This window comes from Chiloscyllium punctatum, chromosome 23 (genome assembly GCF_047496795.1).
Source record: "Chiloscyllium punctatum isolate Juve2018m chromosome 23, sChiPun1.3, whole genome shotgun sequence".
In the NCBI taxonomy this organism is placed as follows: Eukaryota; Metazoa; Chordata; class Chondrichthyes; order Orectolobiformes; family Hemiscylliidae; genus Chiloscyllium; species Chiloscyllium punctatum.
Genome location: NC_092761.1, coordinates 54,090,235 through 54,117,140, shown reverse-complemented (window position 1 = coordinate 54,117,140; position 26,906 = coordinate 54,090,235). Strand labels below are relative to the sequence as shown.

The 26,906-nt window shown below is 44.0% G+C and overlaps 1 long non-coding RNA gene across 2 annotated transcripts in view; it reads left to right on the top strand.

Annotated features, from left to right (window-relative positions):
- Positions 1–24,650, top strand: part of LOC140494080 (uncharacterized) — an 87,462-nt gene extending 62,812 nt beyond the window's left edge. For both annotated transcript variants that reach the window (XR_011963902.1, XR_011963903.1), the window contains exon 4: positions 20,866–24,650. This is a non-coding gene — a long non-coding RNA (uncharacterized lncRNA). The remainder of the gene's footprint in view (positions 1–20,865) is intronic.
- The last annotated feature ends 2,256 nt before the right edge of the window (positions 24,651–26,906 follow it).

The following is a 26,906-nucleotide window of genomic DNA, read 5'->3' as shown; positions in this document are numbered from 1 at the left end:
GGGAGTGAGGAATGGCAATGATGCACCTAATAATAGTTCTGGAAGGATAAATGTTGAAGGCAGCATTAAGCTCTACCCAATTGGATGATATTACATAGTCTTGGATGGAGAATCAAGGATGGAGAATCTTGCTCAAAGTCCCAATGTGTCATCATCACTTTGTTATTAATAACCTTGCTAATTATGTCTAACTAATTAATGTAGCATATATCTAATGTCACCATGAAATAAATTGCACCTTTTTGTTAAGACCATTGCTCACTGTTAGACTCATTAATGGTTCATCCTCTACCATGGTTCATCAACTAAGCTCTTAGACTTGGCTTGGAAAAAAAGGATTGATGACAGCACTCCACCTCAACCACAAAGTGCCTGGGGTTGGTTCTAATATTTTTCCTCTCCATTCCATTTCCCTGATAGGCTTCCACTTGTCCTCACATTCCACATAGACCTCTGCATTTGCCAACTCTGCCCAACTCCAGTGTGATGCCACTACCAAGCACGTCTTCCTTTCCCTACTAGCATTTCAACTGAGCTATTCCATCCATGACAGCCTAGCCCATTCCTCAGTCAACCTTAATATACCGTCCTTTACTAACAGCACCTTCCCATGAGATGGTGTACCTCCTCCTACCTTCTCCCTTCTTACAGTCCAAGGCCACACATACTTTTTTAGATTAGATTAGATTCCCTACAGTGTGGAAACAGACCCTTTGGCCCAACAAGTCCACACCGACCCTCCGAAGAGCAACCCACTCAGATCCACTTCCACTAAGGCACCAAACACTATGGGTAATTTAGAATGTGTAATTCACCTGACCTGCACATCTTTGGAGTGTGGGAGGAAACTGGAGCACCCAGAGGAAACCCACACAGACACGGGGAGAATGTGCAAACTCCACACAGACAGTCGCCCAAGGCTGGAATCGAACCTGGGTCCCTGGCGCAGTGCACCTGATGCAGTCTCCTCTACATTGGGGAGACTGGACGCCTCCTCGCAGAGCACTTTAGGCAACATCTCTGGGATAACCACATGGATCAACTCAACCTCCCTGTAGCCCAACATTTCAACTCCCCCTCCCACTCTGCCGAGGACATGGAGGTCCTGGGCCTCCTCCACCGTCACTCCCTCACCACCCGACACCAGGAGGAAGAACGCCTCATCATCTGCCTTGGAACACTTCAACCCCAGGGCATCAATGTGGACTTCACCAGTTTCCTCATTCCCTCTCCCCCCCCCACCCCACTATACCCCAGTTCCAACCTTCCAGCTCAGCACCGTCCTCACGACCTGTCCTACCTGCCAATCTCCCTTCTCACCTATCCATTCCACCTTCCCCTCTGACCTACCATCTTCATCCCCACCCCCATTCTCCTATTGTAGTCTTTGCTACCTCCTCCCCAGCCCTCCCCACCCACCCCGGTCAATATTTCTACTCTTCGGATGCTGCCTGACCTGCCGTGCTTTTCCAGCACCACTCTGATCTAAACTCTGATTTCCAGCATCTGCAGTCCTCACTTTTGCCTTGCTGTGACTCAGCAGTGCTAACCACTGAGCCATCGTGTCACCCACTTTATCCAGATGAAGCACCTATTGACTTGTATGCTTTCAATTCTTTCTCCTGTATTCTCTGACCAAAATGTGGTCTCCTCTACACTGGGATCACATGCAGACTGACTAACTGCTTTGCAGAACACCTCGTTCTATCTGCAGTCATGACACCAAGCTTCCTATCACCTATCATTTTAATTCTCCACTTGTTTGCATCTCACCTTTTGAATAGCAACTTTGCAGCTTTTTAAACTCAACAATGAGCTCAATAATTTCAGATTGTAACTATGGCCCAAATTTTATTTTCTTCTGTTCTGCAGATTTTATTTTAACTCTGCTTTTTTTCCTAATCCTTGTGGATGGCAGTTATTGATTATTCTACCAATCTGTTCCTCTAGGCTTTTATTTTGTGTCTTTATCAGTCTCATTATCCCTTCCATCGATTCAATGCCATGCTATTCACCTCTTAATTTTTCCTCTCTTCACCCATTTCCTCCCTTATGCATTTTCCCACCATTCCTCCTTTCACCTGCTTAAAAACTATTGCTTCTCCAATTTTTCCCAATTATGAGCAAAGATCATTGTCTTGAAAGGTTGACGTTATTTCATTCTGCAGATGCAAATAGACCTGCTGAATGTTCCTGATATTTTGTTTTCATTTTGGAGTTCCAGAATTTGTAGTACTTTGCTTCCTTGTCAAAATGTGTTGACCATTCTTCAATATATACAATGAGTAACTGGATTTATTTTTCTATCGCAGCAGTACAACAGGAACCCAGGAAATGTGTTACTATTGTGGTCAAAACTGTAATGTTTCTGGAAAATGAAAAATAGAATTTGAGTTGCTATCACAGAATTAACGCCATGGGTAATTTTAAATAATTGTTATGAAGCCAGTTGATGGTATCACTGAACAAGTTAGATCTCCGAACAAAACCTGGGTTAGCGAGTTTTGAGAAGGTTCGTAGCTCAGGTTGAGATTCTGGATGTAGGTTTGCTCACTGAGGTGGAAGGTTTGTTTTCAGATGTTTTGTCACCATACTACTTAACATCTTCAGTGAGCCTCACCACAGGAAATGACATCACCAAACCAAGGAAACCTAAACATATAAAAGGAAAGCGGGCCAGTACCACCAGTGCTTCATCCGAAAGCTCACTGAAGATGTTGCCTAGTATGGTGATGAAACAAACCTTCCAGCTCAGCGAGCAAGCCTATATCCAAAACTTAGGTTGATGGATCATATGTTTAACTTTTGCAGTTGCTGGTTTATCACTGAAGTACATTCACTGGAGACTGCAAATGTTCTTTAACCAAAGAACAAGAAAAAAAAATTAAACAAAGTTATTTACCTTTGAAAAGATCATGACAAAAACAGCTAAGCAAAGTTTTAATCTGTTCCTGAACAGGTTTTGCAGGTATTCAGGATCAAAGAAATTTCACTTTTTCATGACTTTTAAATTTATACTCAACTGACTCCAAAATCCTTTTCTTGGATTGTGGAAGCTATCTTACAATTCCTTTCTAAATCTGATGTCATGAACTTTCTCAATTCAGATGGTCTAAACTTTCTCATTCTAACAAGTGAAGCTCTCCTGGTCTAATAGGTCTACAAACTAGCAACCATTTGATTGGGGTGTCAGGCCCTTTGAAGTAAAACTGTCTTGTCTTGCTAGAAGAAACCTCTCTCCATTCTGAACTGAAATATTAGTTCTTCTGAATTGAGAGATTCAAAACTTTGTTCTGAAAGGAAAACTAAACTAATGGTTTACTGGTTTGTTGTAATCTTAGCAATGTAAACATTACATCCATTAACACTAATGGGGTTATCCTAGGCACTTGACTACATCCACATGCTTTACTGGAGTTGACATATTTAGGTCCCTGTTCCAAATGACTTTCTGACCAGTTGCAAGTAAAGTTATTCAGACAAGACTGATCCACATCCATCTATCTCTACACTAAAATCCAAATGCCAAAACATGATATATAATTTGTATTTTGTTACAACATATGATCTATAAGTTACAATGGGTTAGCTACAACTAAACTAATTGCAAAGTATACTTCCACACTGGGACTGAAGAGAGATGCTCAATATATTTGCAGTTAGTGATGCCTTACTTGGAAGCTCTTTGCATTTGTATGACATGTTTAATATGCTAAATGTCTCAGTTGTGGTTCTGTTCGCCAAGCTGGGAATTTATGTTGCAGACGTTTTGTCCCTGTCTAGGTGACATCCTCAGTGCTTGGGAGCCTTCTGTGAAGTGCTTCTGTGATCTTTCCTCCGGTATTTGTAGTGGTTTGAATCTGCCGCTTCCGGTTGTCAGTTCCAGCTGTCCGTTGCAGTGGTCGTTATTGGGTCCAGGTCGATGTGCTTATTGATTGAATCTGTGGACGAGTACCATGCCTCTAGGAATTCCCTGGCTGTTCTGTTTGGCTTGTCCTATAATAGTAGTGTTGTCCCAGTCGAATTCATGTTGCTTGTCATCTGCATGTGTGGCTACTAAGGATAGCTGGTCATGTCCTTTCGTGGCTAGTTGGTGTTTATGGATGCGGATCGTTAGCTGTCTTCCTGTATGTCCTATGTAGTGTTTTGTGCAGTCCTTGCAAGGGATTTTGTACACTACATTGGTTTTGCTCATGCTGGGTATTGGGTCCTTCGTTCTGGTGCGTTGTTGTCTGAGAGTGGCTGTTGGTTTGTGTGCTGTTATGAGTCCTAGTGGTCGCAGTAGTCTGGCTGTCAGTTCAGAAATGCTCTTGATGTATGGTAGTGTGGCTAGTCCTTTGGGTTGCGGCATGTCCTTGGTGTTGAGGAGAAGAGACAGAAGAGACACAACAAACAGTGAGACAAAGTATCGTACCTCTGATAACAAGGAAAAGACAAACACATAACCTCAACACCATGGAGAGGGAAGCACTAAAATCACTAAAACGATAAGAACATAATCACACTACCAGCAGACAAAGGCAGAATGACGGTCATCCTGGACAAAGGAGACATCCAAAAAGCGCAACAACTACTTGCAGATACCAACACCTCCCAAAAGAGGGAGTTTGACCCCAGCCCCACAGCTCCCCAATAGGATAAACAACACACTGAGGAACCTATAAAAAAAATGGACAGATAACCAGGTTTGACCTACAGAGAATGAAACCTGAAAGCAACAACACCCCCAGATTCTATGGACTACCTAAAGTGCACAAACCAGACATCCCACTCAGACCCATAGTATCACTACCAGGGACACCATCACACAAACTGGCTAAAGAACTACAGCAGAAACTGAAACACCTGATCAGCAGATCCAGACACTCTATACAGTCAACACAGGAATTCTTGGACATCATCAGAAATATACACATAGACAAGGAAGAAACAATGGTCTCATTCTATGTAACAGCACTGTTCGCCTCTATCGACAAAACCCTAGCCAACCTGCTGGACATACAGAACCGACAACAGGACATTGAACCTATCAACAAAGACGACATACTCAAACTACTGGACCTGTGCCTCACAACACACTTCACATTCAACAACCAAATATATGCACACCCATGGGCTCACCCATCTCTGGACTCATAGCAGAAGCGGTAATGCAAAGATTAGAACAAACAGTCTTACCGCAAATTCAACCCAAACTGGGTCAGATATGTGGATGACACCTTTGTAATCATTAAAAACACAGAAATAGAGATCACACACCGGATCACCAACGCCACACTCACAGGAATCCGATTCACGAGAGAGGAAGAAAAGGACAACCAACTCTCACTCCTAGACGTGATGGTACGGAGAATTCACCACAAAGATATACAGGAAAGCCACACACACAGACAGAGTCCTAAACTATGAAAGCAACCACCCCAACACACAAAAGAAGTTGCATCAAGACACTGTTCAAAAGGGCCACAACATACTGCAGTACACCAGAACTGCAAAAAGAGGAAGAAGAACACCTATACAATGTATTTGCCAAAAACGGATACCCGTGCAATTTCATCAACAGATGCCTAAGGGAAAGACAACGGAATGAGGACATGCCGCAACCCAAAGGACTAGCCACACTACCATACATCAAGAGCATTTCTGAACTGACAGCCACTAGGACTCAGCACACAAACCAAAAGCCACTCTCAGACAACAACGCACCAGAACAAAGGACCCAATACCCAGCATGAGCAAAACCAACGTAGTGTACAAAATCCCTTGCAAGGACTGCACAAAACACTACATAGGACAAACAGGAAGACAGCTAACGATCCGCATCCATAAACACCAACTAGCCACGAAACGACACGACCAGCTATCCTTAGTAGCCACACATGCAGATGACAAGCAACATGAATTCGACTGGGACAACACTACTATTATAGGACAAGCCAAACAGAACAGCCAGGGAATTCCTAGAGGCATGGCACTCATCCACAGATTCAATCAATAAGCACATCGACCTGGACCCAATATGCCGAACACTGCAGCGGACAGCTCGAACTGACAACCGGAAGCGGCAGATACAAATCACTATAAATGCTGAAGGAAACATCACAGAAGTGCTTCACAGGAGGCTCCCAAGCACTGAGGATGTCACCTAGACAGGGGACGAAACGTCTGCAACACAAATTCCTAGCTTGGCGAACAGAACCACAACAACTAGCACCCGAGCTACAAATCTTCTCACAGATTTTGAATGTCTCAGTGATTGAATAGCTATAAACAAAACACTGCATGGTGGCACAGTGGTTAGCACTGCTGCCTCACAGCACCAGAGACCCGGGTTCAATTCCTGCATCAGACAACTGTCTGTGTGGAGTTTGCACATTCTCCCCATGTCTACGTGGGTTTCCTCCCACAGTTCAAAGATGTGCAGGTTAGGTGAATTGGCCATGCTAAATTGCCCATAGTGTTAGGTGAAGGGGTAAATGTAGGGGAATGCGTGTGGGTGGGTTGCTCTTCAGAGGGTTAGTGTGGACTTGTTGGGCTGAAGGGCCTGTTTCCACACTGTAAGGGATTAGATTAGATTACATCTAATGTAATCTAATCTAATCCCTTACAGTGTGGAAACAGGCCCTTTAGCCCAACAAGCCCACATCTAATCTAATTTGTGATAATGTTAGGGGAGGTGAATCAAACTTTCAGGAGGGATGAGGTGTATAGTGAAGAATTGGATGAAGGCAAGTGCAGATAAATTCTTGGTAAGCAAAGAGCTAAAGGTTTTCAAAATATGGGAATGTAGATTTGAGGTTATTATCAGGTCAGCTCTGATCTTATTAAATGGTGAAGTGGATCAAAGGGCCTACTTCAGCTCTTTGCTTTTAAATTTGGAAGATGTTATATTGTGGGACTAGAAATGAGGCCACATTTATCATCCACTGCTCAGAGGGTGTGAATAGGAGATCGAGCTTGTTCTTGTATTGCTTTTCTCTCACTCTCTGGATGTTTCAAATCCTCTTACATTTGATGTGCTTTTCTCATTATGATGAGGAAAATTCTGCAGCAAATTTGTGCACAGCATATTCCCAAAGACCACAATGTGATAATGACCAGATCATCTGCTTTTAGCGATGTTGATCTAGGGATAAATACTAACATGAATAATTCTCCAGCTCTTCTTCAAAGTGTTACCTTGGGGATTTGTAGATCCATCCAGTTAGACAGAGCAATGGTTATCATCTCAACTGAAAGACAGCATTTCCAACAGTTGAGAATGTGTTACTGGAAAAGCTCAGCAGGTCAGGCAGCATCCGAGGAGCAGGAAAATCGACGTTTTGGGCAGAAGCCCTTCATCAGGTTGATGCCCGAAACATCGATTCTCCTGCTTCTCGGATGATACCTGACCTACCAGCACCACACTCTCGACTCTGATCTCCAGCGTCTGCAGTCCTTACTTTCTCCTGGCAACTCCAGCAATGCAGCACACCCTCAGTACAGCACTGACATGTTTAATTCTCAGAGTAAAGATGTAATCTTGAGGCCCAGAAGCAAGAATGTTACCAACTGGGGGTGGTTAGCTTAATTGGACAGATAGTGAGAGTATAACACAGAATGATGCCAGCAAAACAAACTCCAACCCCATTCTTCATGAAGGCCTGTCTTCTTGACTTGCCTCATACTTCATGTGGATTAGAGCTCCTCAGGCTTTAGAAGGCATTGTTTCTTTCTAATAGAGAGAGATGTTGATGGTCCTTCATAGACAATGGCTACTTGCTGATGTAATACAATGTGATAACTGACCATCTTCTCTTATCACTATGTGATACTTATATTACCCCCATAACATGTAAATGAGATGATGTATCCTGCAGTACAGAAAAAATCAATAAAAAGTAATTACTGGTATCTAGATATGTGCACTCCAATCACAGGCACTTGTATATCTGAGCTCAAACTAAATAATCAAACATCCAGTAGCAAGCTTCCCCAGTGTGTCATGCTGCAGGAGGACTCAGTAAGATGGAAACTGAGAGCTTTATATCATTAGGCCACATCCATGAAGCAATGATGACATCATGAGCATGTCCCTTACAAGTCTTGCCTGCTGCAAGACAGAACATAACATGCCCATTTTCCAAAGAGAATAAATCCTGAACATCTCACATTCAACATATTCAATATACAGACATATGAAGCAACATTAACAAGGTTAAAAATTGAAATTTTGATATCACTTTTGAAGATTTGTCAATTAATATTTATCTGATGATGTACCCATCTAGCCAGGCATGTGTTAATCTTGGTTGCTCTGAAACGTTCGTGTTGTGTTGCTGTCACAAAGCATCATGACACAGGAAATGTTAGTGTTTACTTCCTGATTCACTGCATCCTTGATTGATGTGTCACATATGGGTCTGAGCTAGCTTCTGTTTCTTCACAATACAGCACCATGATCGGTAGTGACTTCATATATCCTGGGCTTGTGCCGAATCTTATAAGCCTTTGCTGGTGCCCAGCTCATTGGACTTCTGCCTTCAACCCTTGGTCTTGTGATAGTTCTCTACCTGCGCACTGGAGATCTATCTGCTTTATTCTCCTTTCTCTTTGAAGAGGAAAGTCCCATGACTCCTTAGTTTGTAAACCTGTGTTTGCAGATGGCATAGCCATGTGATTGTACCACTACAAGAGTTGATAATATGTTAAAACCATGAAACAGACTCTTGCAGGTTGAACATTGGGAGCCACTTGTTGGAGTCCATGTCTTTTAGGATACAGTGTGGTAATATGTTGGCAATAATTCATGCGACAATTTTGGGAATACACGATGTTGATGGAAGTAGAAACTTCTTCACTTCTTGAGCTATTAATATCGTGTTTGAGATTGACAACATGAAAAGCTTGGTTATTTTCTAAAGATTACTTTTTTTTTGTTCCCTTGATAAGCTTGTGTGTACTTGGGTAACTTTCCGTGCTGCCAACGCTGTAGTGTGATACTGCCTTATTGGTCACTTGGATCTTGTTCTGGCGTGTGATTGGCTTTTCAAATAAGATTTTTGTCACATGTGACCAATGTCCTTTGGTGCCACATGCTTTGCAGGTGTGAGGAAATGCCATACAATGTCTGAGTAGGTGTAACAGAGCAGATCCATGATAGATCTGGTTGGTATTGTGCACTTTGCTGACCACGGCAATAAAGTTGAAAATAGATGTATTTAACCTTAGTCTGCCACTTTGGCTTCGTGCTGTTGTCCATCTTCCATCAAGGCATCAATGGTGTGATCTTTTCAGTTGCCCAGAAGATCTTTCCAAAATGCCTTGATCATTAGAGGCAATTAGCAAATTGATTAGCCTGTCTCTGAGCTCTTCCTCAGAGAAAGCACAACCATTCAGCTTTACTGCATTATCTGGTGACAAAGTTATTGACATCCCTTGAATTTTCTATCTGCACGACTGGAGTTGGAGTTCATTAATCCAGAGTTGATTTAATACCTTGAGCTGCTCCTTATGAACTCACCAAATATGATTGGCATGGTGGCTCACAGCACCAGGGACCAGGGATCAATTCCAGCCTGAAGCAACTATCTTTTTGGAGCTTGCACATTCTCCCTGTGTCTGCATGGGTTTCCCCTATATGCTCCGATTTCCTCTCATAGTAAAAGATGTGCATGTTCGGTGGATTAGCCATGCTAAATTGCCCATCGTGTTCAGAGATGTGCAGGCAAGATGGGTTAGCCACGGGAAATGCAGGGTTGTGGGGATGGGGTGAGTCTGCATGGGTCTTTGCAGGGTCATTGTGAACTGATGGGCTGAATGGCCTGTTTCTACACAATAGGTATTCTATGATTCTCTGGATTTTTTAACATCTTCAAAAGGCTGAATATATTTATTTCCTGACGCCCCTTCTTACCAATAGCAAGTCAGATTTTCAGTGATCTGCTGCTGGGTTATGTTTTGGATTAATTTGCAAAATAGAGCTGCATTTGTGGCTCAAGATAGCTGTAATTTAGTGAAGTCATAATTTGTTCTCCAATCCATAATCAAATGTTTGTTTTGATTTTCTTGCTGAACATCTTGTCTTTTCATTTTTTTGAAGTGAAGAGCTCTGAAATGGCCGAGCAAACCACAAGGATAAATATGGATGGATAATAAATGCTGGCTTTTCAGAAACATCCCCATCCCACTGAAGAAAGACAGTCACAGTTGGCAACATCTGCACACACCTCTGACCAGGAGCTCAACTTCACTCTGACCTGGATGAGGAGAGGCTGGGGCTTTGTTAGTGGGGGGAAAAGTGGGGACTTTGGCAGTGAGTGCTGCTATTGCGAACTCCTGGTCTCAGTTAACAGAACATATCAAAGTTTCCTGACTTCCCTGTTTTCCCAAGCCTGGCTGTTCCTGACCCCAGTTCCCTGTTGCTAGTTACAGAAACAAGTGAAATTACAGAGAATTGATTCCCAGATAACACACCCTGCTTCCCCACTGGGTTTGAGAAAAAAATGAACTCCAAATCTCGCCAATTACCACCCCCTCCTCCCCCACTCCTCCGCCCAATGCTAGTGGGCACTGGATTGGTGGAAGTGACCAACTGATGGAGGTAGAACTAGGAATGGCAAGTATTTAGACCAGTTTGATGTTTCATTCTCTAAAAACAGAGCTATAATCTTTGTTACCACTTCAAAGCATTAAGTTGATCATTTTGTAATAAACAAGCGCAATGACAGAAAATTGTGTGTGGACAGGGTGGTGCTGCATTAGTGCAAGATAAAATGACAAAGTCCTTTTATCATTAAGGAGTGCAGAGTCCGTTTATCTTCTGTTGTGGCTGGAAGGCATGGTCGAGGGGGTATTGGTACAATTAAAGGCTCCACAAGTATTTAAAATATGTATTAAATTCTAAACATGATTGTGTGTGTTTATACAGCCTCATTGAGTGGAGGCCAGCAAGAAATGTTTACTTTTCTGCCTCTTTAGCATTCCACTGTTAGCTGAATCAGGTAAAAAAAAGTCTCATTTGCTTTGTTTTGTTGAAGGGAGAGAGATGGAGTCTTACTTTAAAGTTGTGGCTGAAATTAAAGACTGTCTCACTCTCCACCCACTTGATGTTTACTCTGAATCTTGTGAGGCTCTATTCTGCCCAGATGCTTGTGCTGATGGACTTGTTATGACCCTGTCTGCTCCGATGATTGCTGCTTCCTTGACGTACAGGAAACCTATATCTGTTTTCACCCGTGTGGCTGCCCAGCCACCTTATTGTTGAGTGTTGGCAGAAAGTACCATCAGTTTCCATCTGCAGTGTTTTCTCAAATTAAGTCTGGAGCACATAGCATTAATCTAGGAACCTGGCTCCCCTACTTATGAGTTCATTGGCCCACAGGTCAGCCAGCTGATGCTTCTGAAGGTGTCCCACCAACAGAGGCACACGGGAGCTCTTCTCACAGTATCGAATGAAATCATAAAAGTGTTCGAAACTGGAACAGATTTACAATGTCACTGAAAATGTTGAACAGAGGAAATCTCTCCTTTTCTGAACATTCCAGTTGTCACGAATGGAGAGAATTACACATACGCCAGTCAGATTGATAACAGTCACAGGCAGGAGAAAGTGAGGACTGCAGATGCTCGAGATCAGAGCTGAAAATGTGTTGCTGGAAAAAGCGCAGCAGGTCAGGCAGCATCCAAGGAGCAGGAGAATCGACGTTTCGGGCATAAGACCGATTCTTGAAGAAAGGCTTATGCCCGAAACGTTGATTCTCCTGCTCCTTGGATGCTGCCTGACCTGCTGCGCTTTTCCAGCAACACATTTTCAGCAACAGTCACAGACACTCTGCCATTATTGTGCAAGATACCCTTTTGAATCATCCTGGAGGAGAGGTTTTGGTTTAGTTGCAGTCAGTGATCTTTATGCTCAAAATTGAGCTAGTACTAATCAACAATTTTTTTTAGAACATAGAGAATGTAAAACATAGAACAGTACAACACAGAACAGGCCCTTCAGCCCACGATGTTGTGCCGACCACTGATCCTCATGTATGCACCCTCAAGTTTCTGTGACCATATGCATGTCCAGGAGTCTCTTAAATGTCCCCAATGACCTTGCTTCCACAACTGCTGCTGGCAATGCATTCCATGCTCTCTCAACTCTGTGTAAAGAACCCGCCTCTGACATCCCCTCTATACTTTCCTCCAACCAGCTTAAAACTATGACCCCTCGTGGAAATAGTCTCTGGCTATCGACTCTATCTACGCCTCTCATTATCTTTTATACCTCAATTAGGTCCCCTCTCCTCCTCCTTTTCTCCAATGAAAAAAGTCCGAGCTCAGTCAACCTCTCTTCATAAGAATAGGTCCTCCAATCCAGACAGCATCCTGGTAAACCTCCTCTGAACCCTCTCCAAAGCATTCACATCTTTCCTATAATAGGGCGACCAGAACTGGATGCAGTATTCCAAGTGCGGTCTAACCAAAGTTTTATAGAGCTGCAACAAGATCTCACCACTCTTAAACTCAACCCCCCTGTTAATGAAAGCCAAAACACCATATGCTTTCTTAACAACTCTGTCCACTTGGGTGGCCATTTTAAGGGATCTATGTACCTGCACACCAAGATCCCTCTGTTCCTCCACACTGCCAAGAATCCTATCCTTAATCCTGTACTCAGCTTTCAAATTCGACCTTCCAAAATGCATCACCTCGCATTTATCCAGGTTGAACTCCATCTGCCACCTCTCAACCAATCTCTGCATCCTGTCAATATCCCACTGCAGCCTACAACAGCCCTCTATACTGTCAATGACACCTCCAACCTTTGTGTCGTCTGCAAACTTGCTGACCCATCCTTCAATCCCCTCATCCAAGTCATTAATAAAAATTACAAACAGTAGAGGCTCAAGGATAGAGCCCTGTGGAACACCACTCACCACAGACTTCCAGGCAGAATATTTTCCTTCTACTACCACTCACTGTCTTCTGTTGGCCATCTAATTCCGTATCCAGACAGCTAACTTCTCCTGTATCCCATTCCCCCTGACCTTCTGAATGAGCCTACCATGGGGAACCTTATCAAATGCCTTGCTGAAGTCCATATACACCACATCCACAGCTTGACCCTCGTCAACTTTTCTAGTCACATCCTCAAAGAACTCGATAAGATTTGTGAGGCATGACCTGCTCCTCACAAAGCCGTGTTGACTGCATTTAATCAAGCCATGCTCTTCCAGATGGTCGTAAATCCTATCCCTCAGAATCCTTTCTAACACCTTGCAGACGACAAACATGAGACTTACTGGTGTGTAAGTGCTAGGGATTTCCCTATTTCCTTTCTTGAAGAGAGGAATTACATTTGCCTCTCTCCAGTCCTCAGGTACAACTCCAGTGGAGAGCGAGGATGCAAAGATCTTTGCAAGTGGTGAAGCAATCACATTTCTCACTTCCCAAAGCAGCCGAGGACCAATCTGGTCCGGGCCTGGCGACTTGTCAATCTTAATGTTTGCTAAGCTTAAGGTGGGTTAGAGGAAGCAGTTTTGTGAATACAACTGAAATGACACAGGCATGTTAACCAGTGTCTATCCATCAGCTGTGAGCATCCTGATTTTACATCTATTTCCCATTTTCATGGTGTATAGCAGTCAGTTTCAGAGTCAAATTTAATAATGTTTAAGCTTTCAATTGTGCCTTTTAGTGTCGAAATGCCTGAAGTGTCCTCCTCAAAGGCTGCAAACACTTGGTGGAAACTCCCAGTGGGATGAAGGGTGTGACCAATTGTATGGGCAGGGCCTGTTTTTCATGCAATGTTTATTAATCCTTTGCAAAAGATTGCCGAAATCTTAATTTGTGCTGAACATAGTTTGCATTTGAAATTCCTCAATCATGTGCACTGGAATTATCCAAACCAGGGGAATTGTCAGATCAACCAAGCAAGGGGCCCACATGCCAGGGATGTAATTATAAAAATAAAGGAAAAACCAAATTGATCTGTTACACTGACTGTGCTTCTCTGCGTAACTATACAAAATTCGTTTGGGGTCTTTAATACATGGTTTCTTTAATCTGCCCTTGTATAGCCACTCATAACTTGAATTCACATGGCTGATTTCCCAACTTTAAGTTGTCCCCAGTGAAGTACAATTGGGTTGTTGTCACTGTTTTGGTGTATGCAAACACAGCAGTCAGTTTGGACACCACAAGCTCCCATACTCAGTCAAGATTGCACCTCAGTAACTCTTTGCTATACTCTGACAACATCTTCCTTTCCTCTGATCTCCCACCACCAAGAAAATCAATGTCATGTTCGTCCTCACCTCAGTTTGTCATTTTGATCTGAAGATTTGAAGGCACCACATCTATCTCTCTGGTGCAAAAGCCTCACTATGACAGGTCGGAAGACAGAAATCCCTCCTGAGACATGTGTCTTCAAGTGCTTTGTGTATGCAATGAGAGCCTCGGCCTATTTTTCCTAATCCACCTGTTCAGAGATATCATTACATCAGCTGTACACCTAGTAAAACTACTTCAGTAGGTAATTCAACACAGCACCTTTAAAGGGACAATTATAGGTCCCAACAAAAAAGTTATGATTTTTAGATTTACTTTTCAGAATGTAGAACCGGGAGGAATAGGAATGACTGTCCAAACTCCACATTGAAACCATGCACTATCATTTGCCCTTTGGCCTTGAGTCCAAGAGGTTCTGACCATTAATGTGACCTCCCTCCCTGATCACTGCTGACATACCCAGTATTCGCCCACATACTCACATTGTGGTGGTAAACACATATGTCCATTGCAATTTACCTGATCTGTGCCCCTCATGATCTTATGAACATTTATAAGGTCACCTCTCAGCCTCTACGCACCAGGGAAAAAAGTCCCAACTTATCCAGCTGCTCCTTTTAACTGAAATCCTCCATAGTATCACTACAAAAACATTACCTTGCATTTATATAACACCATAAATGTACAAAAATAGCCTAAAAGAAACGTGATCAAACATAGATATCAAATCAAGTCAAAGAAAAAAATATTTAGACTGAAGTGGGATGTCCTGTTGCGTCTGTACAGGATGTTGGTGAGGACACATTTGGAGTATTGCATTCAGTTCCTGTCTTCCTTTAGACAGGAAGGATATTATTGGATTAGAAAGGGTGAAGAAAAGGTTTACAAGGATTTACTGGGACTGGAGGCTTTGTATGTGTACAGAATCATAGAATGGTCATAGCTTCAGACAGAGGGCTGGTCTGTCGTGTGACACTCTACATTATTTTCTGTGCATATTTTCCTTGCCTCTGTATTTGGAGGGGGGGATAGTGGGTAGTGTATGTGTTTGTGTAAGTGTGAGAGTGTGTGTATTTGGGAATAATATATGCATGCATAAATATGTGTGTGGGTGCACAACTGTTTAAATATGTGTACATCAGTGTAAATATGTGTGTGTGTGTGTATTTGTTTAAATGCGTGTGTGAATGTACATTTGTGTAAGTGTGCGTGTAAATGTATATTTGTGTTACTGTGACTGTGAGTGTATATCTGTGTCAGTAACTAACCAGGTTTGTCAACTCCTTTGTCAATCTGGATGGGAAAATGGGACATTCACTAAATGCCTGGAAAACTAAGGTCATCTTCCAAACAGCTTCCACATCACAACTCCTCTCCCCATCCTGGCCTACACTGTGATTACCATCAATAAAAAATCCTGGCATTGGTGCAGCATTGTCCATACACTGGGAGCCTTCTCCCAATGAAGGCAGACATCGGCAGTGCAATTCATTATCGTTTCTAATGTGCCAGTTCAACCTGCAACTGACTAAGTAATGGGTATTTAAATATGAGAATCTTGAGACAAAACTTATGATTTACCAGGCGATGTTGTCCCTTTTCTCCTTTCAGCTTTTGAGACTTTGTGAACCTATAGCTGACACCTCAAAGCAACAGAGAAATCCCACCAGAGGTGACTTCATAAGATCTTCCAAATCCTGTGATCCCCAAGAAAAAGATCCCAAACATCGTATCCCAAGCTGACATTCCCAGCATCGAGGCACTAATCACTCAGAACCTGCTCCCTGGGATGGAATATGCGTTTGTACACTTAAAATCAGAATCTCAAGACAATTGCTGTAGTCAGACCTCACCACAGCAGCAAACTCCCAGAATGACTGAAATGATAAGGGATTTGCTCAAAGCAAATCCGATTAACTCCCTGACTCATTGGAGACCTTGGCTTACGACTAACCATAATAAGGAAGGTTTATTCAGGAAAGTACCAAACACTTTGTCAGGAACATGCAGGTATCAAAGAGCATGAACAAACTTTCAGACAACCCACTTCCCTGACCCTTCATGCACCACCTACCCTGCACATGGCAGTGCCTGCAGATCATGCATTGCACTGTCTAGGAATGAGAAGAGTAAGTATGTTTTAGTGAATGTGTACGTTGCTGTGTTTGAGAGGGTGTGTGTGTGTGCATGTGTGTGTGTGTTTATAGGCATACATACTTGTTTTCTGTAAACAGTATGTGCATATCTTTCCCTGTATGTGTCCATTTGTCTGTGTATGTGGCTCAGTGTGCATCTGTGGGTGGAACCTGACAGGGGTCTGAGTGATGTGAGCTACGGTGAGATATATGGTAGAAACAGGTGACAGTGCAGAAAGGATCCATGTCAACCCTAAGATCATGTGATTCCATCTTTAATGCTCTTTCTGCCCTATTGTGAGCTGTTTACCTCCTGGAATGAAGGACAGACCAGTTCTGGGGGAGAGGGGTGTCCCAAGTGATTGAGCAAAGCATGTGGAGGGCAAGCAGAGTTCGTGTTGTCAGAGGTTAGGCTAGGTGAGAAGGAGGAAGCTGCAAAAACTAGTGAGAATGGTAGAATGTGAGCCTTGGTGAGAGGTGGGTATAGTCGCAGAGATAGAGTATCAAAGGGAAGATGATGGCACTTATGAGGCAAGAAGGAAAAATTAACTCCTCCCTCCAGTGTGAGGCATTCCTCCAGATAGTTGAGATTGCACTGACGAGGTTAGCAAGGTCTGGCATTGGGGCCTTCATTGCTGGCCTTGGGGGAGGAGGAAGTTTCATGTTGGCACCACCCCATCTCGCCCCTGCCCACAAAGTTGGGTACTGATTTCCCAACGTCGCCATGTCCAGAGTAAATGTCAGGAATCGTGTAGGGCAGCTCAGCCCTGAAGATGCTTGTCCCAGTGCATAACAGGCTTTTAAAGATGGCACTGATACCAGGGATGCCAGTGAATTCTGGGATATCTGCTGGGTGGTGATTTATTCTGAGAAAAGCTGGGGTCGTTTTCAGATGCGAGAGATACCATCGTGACTGAGTAGGTAAGTAATGCAGTGAGTTTGTTAAGTTTGGCTCAGCTTTGCACTGACAAACCTTACAAAAAAAACTCAACACAACTTGGAATAAGCTAAGAAAAAGGATAATACTTAGCCCATAGTTTCTGTGTGTGCCTGTGTTTGTGCTTGCATGTGTGAGTCTGAGAGTTTATTTGTGAATGTGTACATGTTTTTATTAATGGTCCCAGCATGTTGGTGTCACTGGCTAGACCACCATTTATTATCCATCCCTCAATGCCCTTCATAGGCTGCCTCTAAAACTGCTACAGTCTGTGCGATCTACGTACACCCACAGGACTTTTAGGGAGTTCCAGCATTCTTACCTGTTGTTCAACACTGGTGACAAATTTCCAAGTCAGGCTGGTGAGCGCCCTGGAGGCAAACTTGGATGTTCCTATGTATCTGCTGTCCTTGTCCTTGTGATAGAGGTTATGGGTTTGGAAGGTGTCGAAGGAAGTTTGACTGAGTTTCTGCAGTTCATCTCGTTGATGGTAACTGCTGCTGCTACGAAGAATTGATGGTAGACTGAGTGAATATTAAAGGTAACAGATATGGTACCAGTCAAGCAGGTTACTTTATCCTGGTTAGTATTGAACTTCTTGAGAGTTAGAACATAGAAATGTACAGCACAGACAGGCCCTTTGGCCCACGATGTTGTGCCGAGATTTAATCCTAATGTAAAATATAGTAACTTAACCTACGCACCCCTCAGCTCACTGCTCTCCATGTGCATGTCCAGCAGTCACTTAAATGTCCCCAATGATTCTGCTTCCACCACCACCGCTGGCAATGCATTCCATGCATTCACAACTCTCTGCATGAAGAACCTACCTCTGACGTCTCCTTTATACCTTCCCCCTAATATCTTCAAACTATGACTTCTCGTACCAGTCAGTCCTGCCCTGGGGAAAAGTCTCTGGAGCTGCACTCATTCAGGTAAGGGAGAAGTATTCCATCACACTTCTGACTTGTGACTTGTCTTCGTTATAAATTTATATTACGAGCCCAGTTAGTTTTCTGATCAACAATGACCCTAGGATGTTCATGGTAGGATATTGAGTGATGATATTGAACAGGGAAGAAAGTTAGATTCCTGCTTTTTGTAGGTAGTCTTTACCTGGCACTTGTGTGACATGAATGAGATATTTGCCATCTGTCAAGCCTAGCCTGGATGTTGTCCAAGTTGTCCATATGAGGGGTTCTGGGTGAAACTTAATTGTGTACTCAACAGCAGACATTCCCAGTTCAGACCAATTCAGGGAGGTCATTATTGATGATGTTTGAAGACAAGACACTAACCTGAAGAACTCCTGCACAGATGCACAAGATAATTCCACCAGCCATGACCATCTTCCTTTTTATTGGAAATTAATCCACACAGTGCAGGGATTCCACCCAATTCTCATTAACTAGTTTTGCTTCGGTCCCTTATGCCACAAAAAGGGGAGGCAACAGCCTAGTGGTATTATTGCTGGACTGTTAATCCAGCTAATGATCTAGGGACCCAGGTTCAAACCTTGCCACAACCAATGGCGAAATTTAAATTCAGAATTAAGAGACTAATGATGAGCATAAATCCATTGACAATTGTTAGGAAAAACTCAATAATGTTCTTTAGGGAAGGCAATTGCTATCCTTACCTGGTCTGGCCTACATGTGACGCCAGACCCACATCAATGTGGTTGACTCTTAACTGCTCTCTGGGCAATTAGGGATGGGGAATAAATCCTGGTCTAGCCAGCAATGCCTTCATCCTACGAAGGAATTAAAAAATATTTGATTCAATGGTACTTTAATGCCAAAAGCGGCCTTGTGTTCTTACCTCTTTCATCCATGTTTGAGCTAAGACTGTCGTAAAATCTGAAGTTGATGGTTATGGTGGAACCCAGTGTGGTGAGCTGTTGTTCCTGAGTGATAACACTGATGACAACACTTTCCGTCAGTTTGTTGATGATCAAGAGTAGACTGATTGGGTGGAATGTGATCCAGAGGAGCCGGTATTGGACTGGGGTGGACAAAGTTGAAAATCACACAACACCAGGTTATAGTCCAACAGGTTATTTGAAAATACAAGCTTTTGGAACACTGCTCCTTCATCAGTTTGGAACATAGCCAGGCTGAAGAAAAAATTGGGTAAGTTTCCACATTGTGTACAGAGGCAGTGTTGTATTTGTACTGAAAAGCTTGACAGAGAAGAGCTGGGGAACATCCTTGTTCGGTTAGTTGTTTAGTCGCACCTGACCTTTGGATGTGGCAGAGCTGTGGAGATTTGATCTAGTCCCTCAGTTGTTGGATTCCTTTGCTCTGTCTATAGTGTTCTATTTCTAATGTTTAACATGCCTGCAGCCCTGTGCACTCACGTTACCAACTTGACAGCTTGTATTTAAGCATGTCCAGTGTTTTTGTGAGCTTGTTTGCGTGTGTCTGAACATGCGTAAATTTGACAGTGACTCAAGATTTATAAGTTATATTATTGATGGTTATTTAGTGGAAACTTAAAGCAAAACCACTTGTCAAGTTTAATTTTCTATAGTATGAGTTATTTAATAATCTGAGGGTATTTGAATGGCCCAAGCATTTCATAAAATAATCCCACACCACAAACATCAATTTGCAAGCAGTTTCCTTTGGTAATGTAAACCTCATAGAAGGCTGCTTTAAAATGTAACTTTACTCTGCCTCCTGCCCAGTTTTGTGAACAATCTGAGTTTGCCATGGTTGGTCTCCTGGTCCTTATTGTGATTTCAGAAAGGCAAAAGTTTTATTTTATTTGTAGTGAATATCCAATATATTTGTTCATTCTTTGATGCTACAAGTCCAATTCCTTGCACAGTAGCCTCAGCTGGCTCTCTCTCTTTTAGTGTGTCCATTACTCTCTCCCAGAATACCTGTGTGTCAGCTATTCTCTCACAGTCTGAGTGTGGTGCTGGAAAAGCAATTCGAGGAGCAGGAGAATCGACGTTTCGAGCATTATCCCTTCATCAGGAATGAGGGAGGCAGGCCAACGGGGCTGAATGATCAACTGGAAGGGGGGAGGGGGGTGGAAACGGGCGATCTGGCTGGGGAAAGGTAGCTGGAAATGCGAAAATGTGATAGGTAGATGAAGTTGGGAGTGAAGATGATAGGTCAGAGAGGAGGGTGGAGCGGATAGGTGGGAAGGAAGATGGACACGTAGGACACTTCAAGAGGGCGGTGCTGAGTCAGAAGGTTGGATCTGGGATAAAGTGGGGGAGGGGAAATGAAACTGGTGAAATCCAGACTGATCCCATGTGGTTGGAGAGTCCCAAGGTGGAAGATGAGGTATTCTTCCTCCAGGTATCGGGTGGTTAGGGTTTGGGAGTGGAGGAGGCCCAGGATCTGCATGTCCTTGGCAGAGTGGGAAGGGGAGATGATCTCCAGCATCTGCAGTGCTCACTTTCTCCCAGTTGATTATAACCTTACTGTGAAGCCTCTTCCAAGGATGCCTACCTTGAAGAAGTTCTCCTCCTTCCTCTACAACGATTTCACTGAGTCTCTCTCTCATTGCACCCCCTAGGTCATCTGCTCAGCCCTGAAGCTCTTCAGCCACATCCTGAAGCAGACTCGCTACCACAGCAACATCTCCTTCTTCAGCACCTGCCGATGGAACTGCCTGATCCCACAGTGACTCCGGACTACTCTCTGACTTATCACTTTCCTGATGAAGGGCTTTTGCCCTAAATGTCAATTTTCCTGCTCCTCAGATGTTGCCTGACCGGCTGTGCTTTCCCAGCACCACTCTAATCTAGAATCTGGTTTCCAACATCTGCAGTCCTTGTTTTTACCTATCACCTTCACCCCCAACTTCACCTACCTGTGGCATTCTCAGCTAACTTCCCCCAGCCCCATCCCCCTCCCATTTATCTCACAACCTCATTGGGTCGCTCCCTCATTCCTGATAAAGAGCTTCTGCTCAAAATGTCGACTCTCCTTCTCCTCGGATGCTGCCTGACCAGCTGCGTTTTTCCAGCACTACACTCTTCAAGTCTGATCTCCAGAATCTGCAGTCCTCACTTTCTCCTAGTTGATTATTCTCCCACACTATCTACCAAGACGTTAATGCCCATAACAATGGCAGCAGGGTGCCTGTTTACCGCACTGCCCAGCCAGATTTTCTTGCAAAAACTGCAGTTGACTGCCTTAACAAGTCAGCACAGACCCAAGGACTGAGGACCAGTCTGTACCACTGATCGAATTGACCCGCAGTAAGAAAGTGTTGCATGAACGATTGGTGCAGTTAGCCCTAGTCTTCAATGCCTCCCACAGTTCAAGAGCCAAAACCTTCCACAAAACAACATCCCTTCAGAGAGTAGCTTCCAGGAAACACAGTACAAGAAAAGGCAAAAAAAAAAGAAATGAAAGAATAAAAAGAAAAGGAGAGGGTAGTGATGAAGATGAAGGATTGGATCATTTTGTTTGCTAATCCTGTCTGGATTCAACACTACCTTAGTCGAAGCCATTAGTTGTGTCCCTCAAGCCTGTGCAAATGTGATCATTGTAAGTGGCTCACCAAGCAGCATTCCTCAGTGCCTCTGGAAGAGTAGTTTGCCTCTGGCACTCTTCAGTGGGTCTGTACATACTCGATGGGTTGAATGGCCTCCTTCCATAATTGTATGAAGTGGTTCTCACCAAGCAGCTAATATTCTGGGAGAGAAGGGGCAGAAAAGAGAATCAGAGAGTGTTAGGGACATGTGAAAATAATTAATCTCCAATTCACCAGCCTCCGTGAACTTGTCTGCGAGCAAAGGCTGTACATGTCATCTCAAGTCACACTTAACTCTATCGTGACCTGTGCAATTCTATCGTGTGAAGTGATTTGTAATTCTCAAAAGTGGATGCTTTTGGGTCAGGTGAGAAACTAACATTTTTAAAACCTCAATTCTGTCTCCAACTTTCCCATTTCAGAGTTTCATTTGGGTATGACAAGGGTCAGCCATTCACTCACAGCAGATGCCTTGACAATTTAAATGCTCCTTTTGTTTTACAGTCTCATTTGATTTTTTCCACCTCTGGTGAGTGAGCAGAGGTGAGGGGAGCAACAGGAAGAAGGTAAAGACTTTCAAAGCTTTGTTTGTGAGCTAAGTGGAGATTGTATGCTCTAGGTTTATCTTTCTGCTTTGGCCAACATTTTGCCAATAGAAGATCTTCCAGCTCCTCCTACAACCAATGAGATCCAAACACCTCACCTTTTCCTGAGCCAGCAACACCCCTCCCCTTCCCCAACCCACAATCTGTCCAAGATTGGTCAGCTCTCAAGTGGGGATATCAGAATCCTTTGAGTTCTAAGGAAGGGTCACTCAACCCAAAACGTTAACTCTGATTTCTCTCCATAATTACTGTCAGACCTGCTGAGCTTTTCTTGCAATTTCTATTTTTGTCTGTTTCAGAATTCCCACTAGCAGCAGCCAGTTGTAGCTGCTGAGTCCCTGCTTGCTCCTGTGGTTGATTCTCTGATTGGGAGTCACGCCTGTCAGTCAGACAAATCCCTGGGCAGGGATAACTGCCAAGACGAGCAACATGTCACATTGCTCAGTTCGAACTCCCCAGCACATGGCAAACTCACAGCGCCAGAGACCCGGGTTCAATTCCCGCCTCAGGCGACTCTCTGAGTGGAGTTTGCACATTCTCCCCGTGTCTGCGTGGGTTTCCTCCGGGTGCTCCGGTTTCCTCCCACAATCCAAAAATGTGCAGGTTAGGTGAATTGGCCATGCTAAGTTGTCCGTAGTGTTAGGTGAAGGGGTAAATGTAGGAGTATGGGTCTGGGTGGTATACGCTTCGGCGGGTCGGTGTGGACTTGTTGGGCCGAAGGGCCTGTTTCCACACTGTAAGTAATCTAATCTAAAAAAAACCCAGCTTTTGGGTCAGTCTCCTCCTCTTGATCCATTGCCATTGCCATTGTCCAGGTCGGAGGTCAGGCTGCAGGCCCCTGCGTCAACTGTCCCCATTTTATACAACGATCACTTCTCAAACAATACACATCACAAACAAAGCTCTCTTCAAGCTCAACACAGCTGAACAGATCCTGAGCCTGGCATCAGGAAAAGAAGAACAACCATGAAACAGCAGGCAATGAGCAGAATGTTTCAGATTTGTAAAATATCTTTCCAATCCAGGCAGCCTTCAATCCCTGCTGCCTATATGTCTTCCTAGAGGTAACTAATTAGTAGAGGATACAGCAAGCACTGCTGTAAGACACCAAACACTCTCATCAAATGTTTCCATTTACACAGTGACCAAAGGCAAGCAAAATCTCAATAACTACATTTCTGTCACATTAAACAAGCTGCTGATATATTAACCTTAATTTATGAGAGTTACAACATCATGATACTGGTCAACACAAACTATCAATATTCAACGTCCAGCGGGGGGTTTTAATAGCTGAGGCCTTTGAAAAGGGTCAAATGCTGACCTGAAATGGCAGCTGGGACAAGGTTGAGCCGAGCTCAGGAACCCACTGGAAAAGAAGGATGAGTGTTGACACTCATACCATTATCAAAGGCACTGAAACTCACATCTGTATCTCTTGGTTGATTCTGGAAATTACACACTGAGATGAAAGGTTCCTGCTGAGTATTCATCTCTGCAAAGCAATCAGCAGACTCAGGAATTTACAAATAAACCTTTGTCAATAGCTGCTTTTGAGCAGCGGGAGAGAGGCAAGAAAAACAAAGGGATGTTAAAGCAAGAATTGGAAAATCTTCTCTCCTGTCTTTCTCTCTCCTGTCACTCTCTCTCTCTCTCTCTCTCTCTTTGTCTTTCTCTCAACCTCAAAATCAGTGCCCCATGAAAAAACAGCTCAAAGCAACTGAGAACTCAAAGATGTCTCACTCACTTTGGTGAGTGTCTGGAATGCGTTGCTAGAGGAGATGGTGGATGTTGTCACAATATCAGCAATCAAGAAGCACCTGGATGAATACATGAATAGGAAGGGAGTGGAGGGATACAGATCCTGTAAGTGAAGGCACTCTAAGTATGGAAGGGGTGAGTTTGGAGGGCTGAAGGGCCTTTTTCCTCTGCTGCATTTTTCTTAGTTCTTGTCTGCAAACCTCATCACACCTGAAGAAACGAAGAAACGACAAGCAACCCAACAATGGAGACACTGAGTTGTTGAGATTGAGAAATTTAAACTACAATTACCACAACTTCCAGCCCCTGCATCCCCCTTTTTAAGTAAAGTGTATATGTTTTAGAATTTTTATTTTTTGGGGGGGGCGTTAGGGGATTAAAAAAAACTTCTTCCTTTCACTCAAGAAGACTTGTCATTTGACTCTATTATTTTGATCCAGTTAATTGCATTTAATTGATGCGAGATTTTTTTTGCGAAAAAGAAATAAAAATATTTGCTTCTTTTTATATGTCTCTCCCTTGGCTCCAGTTCCACCTATCCACTCATGTTCCTTCACGATTTCCACATTTCACCTTCAGCTCCACTTTTTCCCAAACTGTTCTGATTAAGTGTTACTGGACTCAAAATGTGCTTTCTTCCTACAGATGTTTCTAGACCTGCTAGGTTTCCAGCAATTTCTGATTTTTGCTTCAGATGTCCAGCATCTGCAGTTCTCTGTTTTATTTTATGTTGTTGATGACTGAGAGGGGTTTAAGAAGAGAAGGTTAGATCAGCTGTATGATTAGTAATTTCACCAGGTGGCTCTCAGACACTGGGGTTACCATTGCAATGTCACTGCCCTGAGGTAATGACAGTAAAGGAACACAGGAAACTTGGTCTGAACTCACTTCTCACTCATTATGTGTCACAAAACCTTACCCCAGTACCCCCAGGACGTACCTGACCCTGGCTCCCCAGGACATACCTGACCACAGCTCCACAGTCCAAACCTTAGCCTAGCTCCCCGGTCTAAACCTAACCCTCATTCCCCAGTCTAAACATAACCCTAGCTCCCCGGTCTAAACCTTACCTCTACTCCCCAGGCTAAACCTAACCCTCGCTCCCCAATCTAAACCTAACTCTCACTCCCCAATCTAAACCTTACCTCTAGTCCCCAGTTTAAACCTTACCCTCTCTCCCCAGTCTAAACCTTATCCCAGCTCCCCAGGACATACCTAAACCCACTAGCAGGCCAAACCTGTCCCCACATTTCCAGACGTTGCTGACCCCAGCTCCCCAGACGTGGCCTACCTCCCTAAGCCAAATCGCCCCCTAGAAACCAGGATATATTGGACTCAAGATCCCCAGGGCAATCCAACCCCAATTCTATTGGCCAAGCCTGCCCCCAGCTCCTCAGCCCATTCCTGAACCCAACTCCCCGAAGTAAATGTGACCCCAATTCCCCAGACCATCCCTGAAAAATCTCGCCAGACCAAATCTGACCCTAGCTCCCCAGGCCATACTTGATCCTAGTTCCTCCAGCCAATCCCAACCCTTGCTCCCTAGGCAAAACCTGACCCCAATTTCCCCAAACCATACCTGACAAATCTCCTCAGGCTGTACCTGGCCCCACCTCTCCAGGCCATTTCTGAGACCACCTCACCCTGCAATGCCTTATCCCAATTCCCAGGCCTTGCCTACCCCAGCTCCCCAGACCATTTCTGATCCCAGCTCCCCAGGCCATTCCTGATCCCAGCTCCCCAGGCCTTGCCTAACCCAGCTCCCCAGACCATTCCTGATCCCAGCTCCCCAGATCATTCCTAATCCCAGCTCCCCAGACCATGCCTGATCCCAGATCCTAGGCCATGCTTGATCCCAGCTCCCCAGGCCATGCCTGACTCCAACTCCCCAGACCATGCCTAATCCCAGCTCCCCAGACCATTCCTGACTCCAACTCCCCAGACTATGCCTAATCCCAGCTCCCCATACCATTCCTGATCCTAGCTCCCCAGGACATGCCTAACCCAGCTCCCCAGGCTGTGCTTGACTTTCAGGCTGTGCTAATGACCGAGTCTGTCCCTGAACAGATGCCAAACGGGGAGTCTTTGATGGATTTCTCACAGCCTCCAAAACCTTGAGGATTCCAGGAAAAAGCCTGTCAATAGTTAGAGCAATGTTGTGAGCAACTGTCTCTACAGCAACACGGCACCAGGGAAGATGACATGGGGCCACAATTCAATATTTTTATGGGGTGGGGGTGAGATGAATCATAGGAATGAACGATAGGGGTCAAGATGGACAGGTGGATGGGCATGGGTACAGGCTCAGGGTGGGGGCGCAGGGATGGGGTCATGTAGGAGGTGATGACCATTTTGTCATAGGTAATGGGGCAAGGTTCAAGGGTTTAAAAGAGGGGTGAGGAATTTTGGGTGGATCATGCGTGTTGGGGAGAGGCTTCTGGATCAAAAGGGGAGACATGACAGTGAAGGAGAGGTTTGAAAAGTGTCTTTAATCATGTTTCATAATAGGTCCTTAAAATGTCAATCTTCCAAGTGGGAGGGGGGTCATTTCCAGGTGGGGGAGTTCATCGAGCACACAGTTGGCTGAGGTAGGGGGGGGCTGTGTTAACCAAATGGATAAGAATCATCTAAATTATGCTCACATCTCTACAGCCATCTTCTAAAAACGTATCATTTATGCCTGACTCATGGGCCTAATTTACCTGAGAT